The 14,433-nt window shown below is 41.6% G+C and overlaps 1 protein-coding gene across 9 annotated transcripts in view; it reads right to left on the reverse strand.

Annotated features, from left to right (window-relative positions):
• Window positions 1-14,433, reverse strand: part of LOC135541628 (plasma membrane calcium-transporting ATPase 1-like) — a 298,234-nt gene that overhangs the window by 127,990 nt on the left and 155,811 nt on the right. The window contains exon 2 of one of the 9 annotated variants that reach the window (XM_064967933.1): window positions 3,873-3,986. The exons of the other annotated variants lie outside the window; for them this stretch is intronic. The gene's annotated coding sequence lies outside the window, so the exon portion shown is untranslated. The remainder of the gene's footprint in view (window positions 1-3,872; window positions 3,987-14,433) is intronic. 9 annotated transcript variants of the gene reach the window in all.

The following is a 14,433-nucleotide window of genomic DNA, read 5'->3' on the forward strand; positions in this document are numbered from 1 at the left end:
TTTGCCTTATGGGCTCCCGAGTGGTGCAGTGGTCTAAGGCACTGCACCTCAGTGCAAAAAGTGTCACTGCAGTCCCTGCATCACATCCTGCACTGATTGGGAGTCCCATAGGGCGGCGCACAATTGGCCCAGAGTTGTCCGGGTTTGGCCAGGGTAGGCCGTCATTGTAAATGAGAATTTGTTCTTAACTGACATGCCTAGTTAAATAAAGGTAAAAAAACAAACATGTATACAGCATGTTAAGTGCGGTCTTAGTGCCAGCATTGGATTGTGGTGATAAAATGACAGCTACGAAAAATACAGATGAACACACTATTTACCAAGAGAGTTGTCTACAGCTTATCATGAGATCCTCTACCTCAGGCGAGCAAAACCTTATGACTTCATTAATATTAGATTTCATGCACCAGCTGTTATTGACAAATAAACCGCCATCCCTTGTCTTACCGGAGGCAACTGTTCGATCTTGCCGATGCACGGAAAACCCAGCCAGCTATATATTATGTTATAGTTTTTAATGTCCCATTGGTAGGATATTCTTAAATCGGAGCTCATCCAGTTTATTATCCAATGATTGCACGTTGGCTAATAGGAATGATGGTAGAGGCGGGTTACCCACTCGCCGTCGGATTCTTACAAGGCACCCCGACCTATGACCCCTATATCTCCATCTCTTCTTCATGCGAATGACAGGGATTTGGGCCTTGTCCGGTGTCTGAAGTAAATCCTTTGCATCTGACTCGTTAAAGAAAAAAAATCTTCATCCAGTATGAGGTGAGTAATCGCTGTTCTGATATCCAGAAGTACAAGGCGGTGGCAGAAAAATTATGTAAGTTACAAATAACGCGAAAAAACACACACGATAGCACAATTGGTTAGGAGTCCGTAAAACGGCAGCCATCTCCTCTGGCGCCATTATTATCTGAGTTGTAGTAGTTTAAAAGGGTAATACAAAAAGATAATTGGTGGACATTGTTATACACTTATCTTGATCATTATCACAACAAGGCAAGCAATTTATCGCAACATGGATTTTTGTCCATATTGCCCAGCTCTACTCCCACATATCTCAGCCTGTCTAGAATCCAACACAAATCTGGGTTAGTTGTGACAATGCCTTTTCAACTCATCCACAACATCCCTTCTTTTCCATTAACACACTACTTCTACCCTGGCTCTCCAGGACGAACATTTAAGGAGAGATATTTTCACAGTAAATATGTGATGCACAGGATGCAATCGCTACCAGATGCACTATTTAATTTCTGAGTAAAGTACTGTGCAGTGGAATAATTATTCAGGTAACAGGTTCACATTCTGTCAATATGAAGCCCAATGTGTTTCACAATGGGAGGAAAATGCTGTTAAAGATGTGTTACCATTTCAACAGTAGACAACAGCTCTTATACTGTATACTGGCAGACCCACTACAGAACCATTCATCATGGAACACATTGTCACTGAGCATGCTACCATTGTGTATGTGTGCGTGTGAATGAGTGAGTGAATGGGTTTACCCCTGCTGACCCCAGGCTCGCAGGGGATTAATACAACTGGATCTTCACAGAGATGTCATAAACACAAGCTCCTTGCCCCAATTAGCTGACCTGCTTTTGTGTATACTTGAGGTATAATCAAAAATAACCTCACACTCAACGTCAACAAAACTAAGGAGATGATTGTGGACTTCAGGAAACAGCAGAGGGAACACCCCCCTATCCACATCGATGGAACAGTAGTGGAGAGGGTAGTAAGTTTTAAGTTCCTCGGCATACACATCACAGACAAACTGAATTGGTCCACCCACACAGACATCATCGTGAAGAAGGCGCAGCAGCGCCTCTTCAACCTCAGGGGGCTGAAGAAATTTGGCTTGTCACCAAAAGCACTCACAAACTTCTACAGATGCACAATCGAGAGCATCCTGGCGGGCTGTATCACCGCCTGGTATGGCAACTGCTCCGCCCACAACCGTAAGGCTCTCCAGAGGGTAGTGAGGTCTGCACAACGCATCACCGGGGGCAAACTACCTGCCCTCCAGGACACCTACACCACCCGATGTTACAGGAAGGCCATAAAGATCATCAAGGACAACAACCACCCGAGCCACTGCCTGTTCACCCCGCTATCATCCAGAAGGCGAGGTCAGTACAGGTGCATCAAAGCTGGGACCGAGAGACAGAAAAACAGCTTCTATCTCAAGGCCATCAGACTGTTAAACAGCCACCACTAACATTGAGTGGCTTCTGCCAACACACTGACTCAACTCCAGCCACTTTAATAATGGGAATTGATGGGAAATGATGTAAAATATATCACTAGCCACTTTAAACAATGCTACCTAATATAATGTTTACATACCCTACATTATTCATCTCATATGTATACATATATACTGTACTCTATATCATCTACTGCATCTTTATGTAATACATGTATCACTAGCCACTTTAACTATGCCACTTTGTTTACATACTCATCTCATATGTATATACTGTACTCGATACCATCTACTGTATCTTGCCTATGCTGCTCTGTACCATCACTCATTCATATATCTTTATGTACATATTCTTTATCCCCTTACACTTGTGTGTATAAGACAGTAGTTTTGGAATTGTTAGTTAGATTACTTGTTGGTTATTACTGCATTGTCGGAACTAGAAGCACAAGCATTTTGCTACACTCGCATTAACATCTGCTAACCATGTGTATGTGACAAATAAAATTTGATTTGATTTGAATCATTGTGTTCTTCTTTGGGTTACTATGGTTAAAGCTATATACAGACAACTCCTGATATACTTAATGGCTTGGAACTCCAATGAATACAAGTACTATACTGGAAAATATACAAAATAATGTATTGGATAGGGAAATGGTGAACTGCACTCCATTGGAAGAGAGTGACAACACTGAACAGTAGAGAACAGAATAATATTGTAGAAGGGTAGTTGGTCTACTTGACTGGATGCCATGTTGTTACTGCCTCTGATCATGACATTGTTCCATTCTTAATGACTATCTGGGTTCCACTTCTAAATCAATTAGAATAGATTATATGTTTGGCTTGGCTACACACCCTACTTTGTGTGGCATTCTGGGGCAGAACCCCTATGTCAGCCAATGACCCTGAGACTGCCATCGAACCAATCACATTGCATTTTCTGTTTTGAAAGCTTTATTGACACAGTAGGGGGGGATCCAATGTTGGCCAACATTATTGACTAACTAGTAAATGTCACAAATAATACTTGACATACAGTACATGTGCAGGAAGGTCACATTGGTTAATAGCAGTTATTTACTAAAGCGTTAAGTGTTTTGATTAAAATGCCTTAAAAATCTAAACATGACTCATTCAAGAGAGTGGAAACACACATTGTGTAATAAAGCGCACACACACACATAGAAAATAGCTAGTTCTCTAGGAAAATGAGTTTGTCATCCTCGGGTGACTGTTTTGCAAGGTTGCTCCTCTACTGGAGTCACAAGATGGTCCCAGATGAGTAGTCACAACCAGTTTGGGGGTTCAGTGTGTTTAGCATACACATAGCATTCCTGCCTCACTGACATCTCTTGTTTTAAATGTGATCATGCTAATGCTAATGGAATTTGTGCTAACAAGGTTTGGTTGAGACAGAGTGATTGAAACACAAAGAGAGCCATTGATACTTGTGGGTTGGGGCGGGGTGTCTCACAGTCCTGTCTCACAGTTCTCCCAAACTACGGCTGCATACACATTCTATCTTCTAGAATTTTCTACTTGTCTCCCCAGAACCAGCTGGGTCTTCCTCAGCAGATAGACGTGATGTATAGAGCTGATATGATGCTTTCTCACAAAATAGAGGTGTGCTCTCACGCAGACTCACATTGCTCTCACGTGCTTTTCTGTCTCGGCACCCCGTCCTGCTCTCCCTCCCTCCAAGGCCTCATGTTTATGGGATTAGCACATAGCTGAGCAGACCTTGTGTTCCTGAACTCTTCTGTCAAAAGAGAAGAGACAATTCTGCTGTAGAAATAAAGAGCTGAACAAAACTCGGCCTCGAGCAGGTTCTGTGGTAACACCGGTTGGGTAATGCTGTATAAGTGTGGAAGAAGTCATGTTCTGTTAGTGGAAGAGTTAGGTAAGCTTTCCATAAACAGTGCCTTCAGAAAGTACTCATAACCCTTGACTTTTTCCACAATTTGTTGTGTTAAAACCTGAATTCAAAATGGATTAAATATACTTTCTCTCCCATCTACACACAATAACCCATAATGACAAAGTGAAAACATGTTTTTGGAATTTTTTACAAATATATTGAAAATGAAATACAGAAATATGTCATTTACATATGTTTTCTCACACCTGAGTCAATACTTTGTATAAGCACATTTTGGCAGCGTTTACAGCTGTGAGTCATCCTTGGTAAGTCTCTAAGAGCTTTCCACACCTGGATTGTGCAAAATGTGCCCAATATTATTTTTTAAATTCTCCAAGCTCTGTCAAATTGGTTGTTGATCATTGCTAAACAACCATTTTCAGGTCTTGTCAAAGCGTTTCAATTAAATGTATGCCAAAAACTGTAACTCGGTCAGTCTGGAACATTCACTGTCTTCTTGTTAAGCAACTCCAGTGTAGATTTGGCCTCGTCTTTGAGGTTATTGTCCTGCTGAAAGGTGAATTTATCTCCCAGTGTCTGTTAGAAAGGCAGACTGAACCATGTTTCCCTCTAGGATTTTGCATATGCTTAGCTCCATTCGGTTTCTTTTTTACCCTGAAAAAGTCCCCGGTCCCTAATGATTACAAGCATACCCATAACATGATGCAGCCACTACTATGCTTGAAAATATGAGTGTGTGTCACGGATCCCTCCAGAACTGTCATTACACACACCTGGTCCCTATTCCCATTGATTCGTAATTGTATAAGCGTGTTCTTTGTTCACCATTTTCCTGTCGATTATTGTTCAAATGTCTGTTGGTTGTGTGAGTACAGTGGTTCCTCCTTTAAAAATTGTGTCATACTGCTGCACACCTTGCATGCTGCCGCAGCATTCTTTGGCACATCATTTAATTTTCAGCCAAGTTACTTCAAGTTATTGCTAGTTTGACCACCAGAGAGCATCTTTGAAAAGCATTTGATAGTATTCCTTATTGGCATTACCAGATATTTTAAAACCTTTTTTGTAATAACATAGTATATGGGATTGATTAAGAAATGTGGCTTAATTAATTTGATTCATATTATGGTGTTTCTAAAACGAAACCCTTAGGGTTTCCGTTAGGATGGGATGGAAAATATGGTGATGAATAACGTGATGGATGGGAGTAGGCAACAGGATTGGAGGATTCTAAATTGTTTGCCTTCATTAGACAACTTTGTTCCAATATTTCTGGAAATCAATTATATTTATTCCCATAGTAATTAGTTACGGATCGATAACTAAATCAACCTCTGCATTTCGAAAGAGTTTCTTTGTTTATTAGGCTACAATACATACTGTAGTAAACATGGGAAAGTGCCTAATTCCTTACATAAGGGAGAGCAGGCCATATCTGTAGTACAGAATGCAGGGCACACGGGAGACTGGTGTTATAAGTCGCTCTGGATAAGAGCGTCTGCTAAATGACTTAAATGTAAATGTAATAGTTGTGATGTCTTCACTATTATTCTACAATGTAGAAAATAGTAAAAATATAGAAAATCCTGGAATGAGTAGGTGTCCAAACTTTTGACTGGTACTTGCTTAATTAATTTGAATAATATTATGGTGTTTCTATTCCATGAAAAACAAAACCCTCAGGGCTTCAGTTAGGATGGAATGGAAAATATGGCACTGTACAACGTGACAGTCTTGGTAAGTAGGTTCCAGGATTGGAGGATTTCTAAATTGTTTGCCTTCATTAGATAACTTTGTTCCAATATATCTGTAAATCAGTGATATTTCTTCCCATAGTAATTTGTTATGGTTCCATAACTAAATCCACATCTGCATTTTGAAATAGTATTTTTTTTATAATTGTTTTATTAACGAAATGTGTTTATTTTATTATTAGGCTACTGTGCAGTCTACAATACATACTGTAGTAAATATGGGAAAGTGCCTAATTCCTTACATAAGGGAAAGCAGGCCATGTCTGTACTACAGAATGCGGGGCACGCGGGAGACTGGGGTTCAAATACCTGTTGGGAAGGAAGGAGTAGCCTGTCCTTGTAAATAAGAATTTGTTCTAAACTGATTCCATATGTGTTATTTCATAGTTGTGATGTCTTCACTATTTTTCTATAATGTAGAAAATAGTAAAATATAGAAAAATCCTGGAATGTGTAGGTGTGTCCAAACTTTTGACTGTAAATGCTGGAACGGAAAATAATGACGTACAACGTGACGGTCGGCAGTACTGTACTGGGCTATTTAGCTAAAGAATCCCAGCAGGGCACGAGGATGGAGTAAGCTGTCCTTGTAAATAAGAATTTGTTCTGAACTGACTTGCCTAGTTAAATAGAGGTTACACTAAGAGCATAACATTTCTGCACACTAATTTTCAAATTATTGTCTAACCAATACCCAAATGGAGATTATAGGCTTACCGAATACACATTGAGACATGGATGAGGTTGTACTTCTTAGGGCTTCCACTAGATGTCAACCGTCGTTAGAAACTGGTTTGAGGATTCTACTATATAGGAGGGGCTCATGAGACCTTTTTGAGTCAGTGGTCTGGTAGAGAGCCTGGGTCTCATGACGCGCGCTCCCGACAGAGTTACTTCTCGTTCCAGTGCTTTTCTGAAGACAAAGGAATTCTCCGGTTGGAACATTATTGATGTTTTATGTTAAAAACCTCCTAAAGATTGATTCCATAAATCGATTGACATGTTTCTAAAAGGACTAACGGAACTTTTCGAGTTTTTGTCTGGATGAAGTGCCTGCGCCTCATGAAGATGGATTAATGGGCTGAACACGCTAACAACAGGTGGCTATTTGGACATAAATGATGGAACTTTATGGAACAAATCAATCATTCATTGTTGAACTGGGATTCCTGGGAGTGCCTTCTGATGAAATCATCAAAGGTAAGTGAATATTTCTGGTGTTGTTTCTAACTTTGTTGATTCCAAAATGGCGGATATTCTTCTGACTGTTTTGGGGTCTGAGCGCCGTATCTTTTATCAATGTTTATTATTTCTGCAAAAATCACCGGATGTTTTGGAATCAAAACATTACTGCACGTAAGGCGCCAATGTAATCTGAGATTTATGGATATAAATATGCACATTATCGAACAAAACATACATGTATTGTGTAACATGATGTCCTATGATTGTCATCTGATGAAGATCATCAAAGGCTAGTGATTAATTTGATCTATATTTCTCCTATCTTTGGCTGGAAAAATGGCTGTGTTTTTTCGACTTGGCATAAACATGTTGTGCTTTAGCAGTAAAGCATTTTTTAAATCGAACACGATGGGTAGATTAACAAGATGTTTATCTTTCATTTGCTGTATTAGTCTTAATGTGTGAAAGTTACATATTTCAAAAAAATATTTTTGAATTTCGCGCGCTGCCTTTTCAGCGGAATGTTGTCGAGGGTTCCGCTAGAAAGGTTAATACATTTTTACTCCTGAACTTATTTGGGCTTGCCATAACAAAGGGGTTGAATACTTACTGACTCAGGCCATTTAAGCTTTACATTTTGAAATTAATTTGTAAACAATATTTTAAAATATATATATATATATATATCCCAAGGAGCACTGTGCAAGCGATAATATTGAAATGGAAGGAGTATCAGACCACTGCAAATCTACCAAGACCTGGCCGTCCCTCTAAACTTTCAGCTCATACAAGGAGAAGACTGATCAGAGATGCAGCCAAGAGGCACATGATCACTCTGGATGAACTGCAGGGATCTACAGCTGAGGTGGGGGTGTATGACTTATGGCTAACGAGACGTGGTGTGATCACAGAAACATACAGGAACTCAAATCCTTCTGTTCACCTGATTTAGAATTCCTCACAATCAAATGTAGACCACATTATCTACCAAGAGAATTCTCTTCGATTGTAATCACAGCCGTATATATTCCCCCCCAAGCAGACACATCGATGGCTCTGAATGAACTTTATTTCACTCTTTGCAAACTGGAATCCATACATCCTGAGGCTGCATTCATTGTTGCTGGGGATTTTAACAAGGCTAATCTGAAAACAAGACTCCCTAAAATGTATCAGCATATCGATTGCGCCACCAGGGCTGGCAAAACCTTGGATCACTGTTATTCTAACTTCCGCGATGCATATAAGGCCCTGCCCCGCCCCCCTTTCGGAAAAGCTGACCACGACTCCATTTTGCTGATCCCTGCCTACAGACAGAAACTAAAACAAGAAGCCCCCACGCTGAGGTCTGTCCAACGCTGGTCCGACCAAGCTGATTCCACACTCCAAGACTGCTTCCACCACGTGGACTGGGACATGTTTCGTATTGCGTCAGGCAACAACATTGATGAATACGCTGATTCGGTGTGCGAGTTCATTAGAACGTGCGTTGAAGATGTCGTTCCCATAGCAACGATTAACACATTCCCTAACCAGAAACCGTGGATTGATGGCAGCATTCGCGTGAAACTGAAAGCGTGAACCACTGCTTTTAATCAGAGCAAGGTGACTGGTAACATGACCGAATACAAACAGTGCAGCTATTCCCTCTGTAAGGCTATCAAACAAGCTAAGCGTCAGTATAGAGACAAAGTAGAATCTCAATTCAACGGCTCAGACACAAGAGGTATGTGGCAGGGTCTACAGTCAATCACGGACTACAAGATGAAATCCAGCTCAGTCACGGACCAGGATGTCTTGCTCCCAGGCAGACTAAATAACCTTTTTGCCCGCATTGAGGACAATACAGTGCCACTGACACGGCCCGCAATGGAAACATGCGGACTCTCCTTCACTGCAGCCGAGGTGAGTAAAACATTTAAACGTGTTAACCCTCGCAAGGCTGCAGGCCCAGACGGCATCCCCAGCCGCGCCCTCAGAACATATTCAATCAATCCCTATACCAGTCTGCTGTTCCCACATGCTTCAAGAGGGCCACCATTGTTCCTGTTCCCAAGAAATCTAAGGTAACTGAGCTAAACGACAACCGCCCCGTAGCACTCACTTCCGTCATCATGAAGTGCTTTGAGAGACTAGTCAAGGACCATATCACCTCCACCCTACCTGACACCCTAGACCCACTCCAATTTGCTTACCGCCCAAATAGGTCCACAGACGACGCAATCTCAACCACACTGCACACTGCCCTAACCCATCTGGACAAGAGGAATACCTATGTGAGAATGCTGTTCATCGACTACAGCTCGGCATTTAACACCATAGTACCCTCCAAGCTCGTCATCAAGCTCGAGACCCTGGGTCTCGACCCCGCCCTGTGCAACTGGGTACTGGACTTCCTGACGGGCCGCCCCCAGGTGGTGAGGGTAGGCAACAACATCTCCACCCCGCTGATCCTCAACACTGGGGCCCCACAAGGGTGCGTTCTGAGCCCTCTCCTGTACTCCCTGTTCACCCACGACTGCGCGGCAACGCACGCCTCCAACTCAATCATCAAGTTTGCGGACGACACAACAGTGGTAGGCTTGATTTCCAACAACAACGAGACGGCCTACAGGGAGGAGGTGAGGGCCCTCGGAGTGTGGTGTCAGGACAATAACCTCACACTCAACGTCAAAACTAAGGAGATGATTGTGGACTTCAAGAAACAGCAGAGGGAACACCCCCCTATCCACATCGATGGAACAGTAGTGGAGAGGGTAGTAAGTTTTAAGTTCCTCGGCATACACATCACAGACAAACTAAATTGGTCCACTCACACAGACAGCATCGTGAAGAAGGCGCAGCAGCGCCTCTTCAACCTCAGGAGGCTGAAGAAATTCGTCTTGTCACCAAAAACACTCAAAACTTCTACAGATGCACAATCGAGAGCATCCTGCCGGGCTGTATCACCGCCTGGTACGGCAGCTGCCAACACACTGACTCAACTCCAGCCACTTCAATAATGGGAATTGATGGGAAAGGATGTAAAATATATCACTAGCCACTTTAAACAATGCTACCTAATATAATGTTTACATACCCTACATTATTCATCTCATATGCATACGTATATACTGTACTCTATCATCTACTGCATCCTTATGTAATACATGTATCACTAGTCACTTTAACTATGCCACTTTGTTTACATACTCATCTCATATGTATATACTGTACTCGATACCATCTACTGTATCTTGCCTATGCTGTTGTGCACCATCACTCATTCATATCTTTATGTACATATTCTTTATCCCCTTACACTGTGTATAAGATATCAGTTTTGGACTTGTTAGTTAGATTACTTGTTGGTTATTACTGCATTGTTGGAACTGGAAGCACAAGCATTTCTCTACACTTGCATTAACATCTGCTAACCATGTGTATGTGACAAATAAAATTTGATTTGATTAGATTTTTGAGGTGGGAGACTCTGTCCATAGGACAACAATCAGTCGTATATTGCACAAATGTGGCCTTTATGGAAGAGTGGCAAGAAGAAAGCCATTTCTTAAAGATATCCATAAAAAGTGTCGTTTAAAGTTTGCCACAAGCCACCTGGGAGACACACCAAACATGTGGAAGAAGGTGCTCTGGTCAGATGAAACCAAAACTGAACTTTTTGGCAACAATGCAAAACGTTATGTTTGGTGTAAAAGCAACACAGCTCATCACCCTGAACACACCATACCCACTGTCAAACATGGTGGTGGCAGCATCATGGTTTGGGCCTGCTTTTCTTCAGCAGGGACAGGGAAGATTGTTAAAATTGATGGGAAGATGGATGGAGCCAAATACAGGACCATTCTGGAAGAAAACCTGATGGAGTCTGCAAAAGACCTGAGACTGGGACGGAGATTTGTTTTCCAACAAGACAATGATCCAAAACATAAAGCAAAATCTACAATGGAATGGTTCAAAAATGAACATATCCAGATGTTAGAATGGCCAAGTCAAAGTCCAGACCTGAATCCAATCGAGAATCTGTGGATAGAACTGAAAACTGCTGGTCACAAATGCTCTCCATCCAAACACACTGAGCTCGAGCTGTTTTGCAAGGAGGAATGGGAAAAAAATTCAGTCTCTCGATGTGCAAAACTGATAGAGACATACCCCAAGCGACTTACAGCTGTAATCGCAGCAAAAGGTGGCGCTACAAAGTATTAACTTAAGGGGGCTGAATAATTATGCACACCCAATTTTTCAGTTTTTGATTTGTTAAAAAAGTTTGAAATATCCAATAAATGTCGTTCCACTTCATGATTGTGTCCCACTTGTTGCTGATTCTCTGATTCTTCACAAAAAAATACAGTTTTATATCTTTATGTTTGAAGCCTGAAATGTGGCAAAAGGTTGCAAAGTTCAAGGGGGCCAAATACTTTCGCAAGGCACTGTATATATATGTAGCGCCACCTTTTGCTGCGATTACAGCTGTAAGTCGCTTGGGGTATGTCTCTATCAGTTTCTATCAGGGTCTTTTTGTAGCCATTTCCTAGTGACAGCCTTTTTACTGGCTGCCAGTATGACCTAAGAGGTACTTTTCTTTGTTGTGTAAGTTATCAGATTTTTCACCCAAGTGCAAAGAAATGAATGTTTGTTCTATATCAAATCCCATTATTTTCCCAATGTTCGATCTTATTTTTCCCCAGTAAGCTTCGATTGCGGGGCAGGTCCAAAAGATATGAGAGTGGTCCGCCCTCAATAGACCGCATTCTCTCCAACAAGGGTGTAGTGAGCCAGTCTGTTAGGATTTCAGTTTAGGTCTTATGAAGAAACGTAGAACATTCTCTCCAACAAGGGTGTAGTGAGCCAGTCTGTTATGATTTCAGTTTAGGTCTTATGAAGAAACGTAGAACATTCTCTCCAACAAGGGTGTAGTGAGCCAGTCTGATATGATTTCAGTTTAGGTCTTATGAAGAAATGTAGAACATTCTCTCCAACAAGGGTGTAGTGAGCCAGTCTGTTATGATTTCAGTTTAGGTCTTATGAAGAAACGTAGAACATTCTTCCAACAGAATTCTCTCCATGACCTTGAGTTGGTGGAGCTTTGTTGAGTCTAATATGTTCAATCATGTTTCATCAGTTATTTCAATGCTAAGTTCCTCCTCCCATTTATTTTTATAGTTAGTAGAATGTTTCTTTGAGGATTGAATTCCGAAGTAAAAATTTGAACGTTTTTTTGTTACTCCCCAAGTTGTTGCAGGGATGAAGCTGGGGTCGTATGCGGGCCAACTCAGCAGTTTGATCTCTGTCTAAATTATTTTGCTTAACTACCCTAAACCATGTCTTAGGGGAAAAATGTATCCACTGATTTTGTCTATTGTATATCTCTATTGCCATGTCCTTATTTCCCCAAACTGACTGTGTGTGTGTGTGTGTGTGTGTATCTCTGTCAAAGTAGTCTCCATTTCTTTCCATTTGGATTCGTATTCTGAATTGCACCAACACACCAGAGGTCTGAATTGGGCTCTCTTTCTCCATGACTCTGCTTGTCGACAACGATCCATGGGAGAGCCTGCTGGTGATGTCACCTTTCTTCTGGCGGTATACTCCACTGGGTAGCCCCTTGACTTCAGGTCCTCCTGCGGACAGGCTCATCAGCCGCCTCGTCTGCATGCTCGTATGGAACTGGGCCAAGTTCAGTGTGTGTGTGTGTGTGTGTGTGTGTGTGTGTGTGTGTGTGTGTGTGTGTGTGTGTGTGTGTGTGTGTGTGTGTGTGTGTGTGTGTGTGTGTGTGTGTGTGTGAGAGAGAGAGTGTGAGAGAGTGTTTCCGTTAGCTGGTAAAAATAAATAAAATTTGCCCCAAACCAATGTCCGGGAGAATTCAAAAATCCCCTTTACAAAATAATGCTTTTTAGGCTATTCATTGACAAAAACACCAGGTGATGTAAATACAATGCATTCAGAAAGTGTTCAGACCACTTTTGTTACATTACAGCCTTATTCTACAATGTTCCTCATCAATCTACACACAATACCCCATAAATGACAAAGTGGAAAAAGGTTTAGACATTTTTGTAAAAAATAAATAAAACGGAAATATCACATTTACATAAGTATTCAGACTCTTTACTCAGTACTTTGTTGAAGCACCCTTGGCAGCGATTACAGCCGAGTCTTTTTGGGTATGACGCTACAAGCTTGGCACACCTGTATTTGGGTATTTCTCCCATTCTTCTCTGCAGATCCTCTCAAGCTCTGTCAGGTTAGTTGGGGAGTGTTACTTCACATTTATTTTCAGGTCTCTCCAGAAATGTTTGATCGAGTTAAAGTCCGGGCTCTGGCTGGGCCACTCACGGACATTCAGAGACCTGAAGCCACTCCTGCATTGTCTTGGCTGTGTGCTTAGGGTCGTTGTAATGTTGGAAGGTGAACCCTCACCCTAGTCTGAACAGATTTTCATCAAGGATCTCTGTACTTTTCTCCATTCATCTTTCCCTCAAATCTTGACTAGTCTCCCCATCCCTGTCGCTGAAAAACATCACAGCATGATGCTTCACTGTAGGGATGGTGCCAGGTTTCCTCCAGATGTGACGCTTGGCATTCAGTCCAAAGAGTTCAACCTCGGTTTCATCACCCTAGAGAATCTTGTTTCTCATGGTCTGTGCGTCCATTAGGTGCCTTTTGGCAAACTCCAAGCGGGCTGTCATGTACCTTTTCCTGAGAAGTGGCTTCCGTCTGGAAGGTTCTCCCATCTCCACAGAGAAACTCAGGTTCTTGGTCACCTCACTGACCAAGCCCTTCTCAACCGATTGTTCAGTTTGGTAGGGCGGCCAGCTCTAAGAAGAGTCTTTCTGGTTCCAAACTTCTTCCATTTAAGAATGATGGAGTCCACTGTGTTCTTGGTGACCTTCAATGCAGCAGATATTTTTTCGTACCCTACCCCAGATCTGTGCCTCGACACAATCCTCTCTCGGCGCTAAGGACAATTACTTCGACCTCATGGCTTGGTTTTTGCTCTGACATGTACTGACAACTGTGGGACCTTATACAGACAGGTGTGTGCCTTTCCAAATCATGTCCAATCAATTGAATTTACAACAAGTTGTAAAAACATCTCAATGATGATCGAAGGAAACAAGACATCCCTGAGCTCAATTTTGAGTCTCATTGCAAAGAGTCTGAATACTTATGTAAATAAGGTATCTGTTTTTATTTTGAATACATTTTCAAAAATTTCTAAAAACCTGTTTTCGCTTTATCATTATGGGGTATTGTGTGTAGATTGATGAGGAAAAACTATTATTTAATCTAGTTTTGAATAGGGCTGTAACGTAACAAAATGTGGAAAAAGTGAAGGGGCTTAATACTTTCCGAATGCGCTGTATATTTGACCGGTCATGCTTATC

The sequence above is a fragment of the Oncorhynchus masou genome, chromosome 6 (genome assembly GCF_036934945.1).
Source record: "Oncorhynchus masou masou isolate Uvic2021 chromosome 6, UVic_Omas_1.1, whole genome shotgun sequence".
NCBI classification, from domain to species: Eukaryota; Metazoa; Chordata; class Actinopteri; order Salmoniformes; family Salmonidae; genus Oncorhynchus; species Oncorhynchus masou.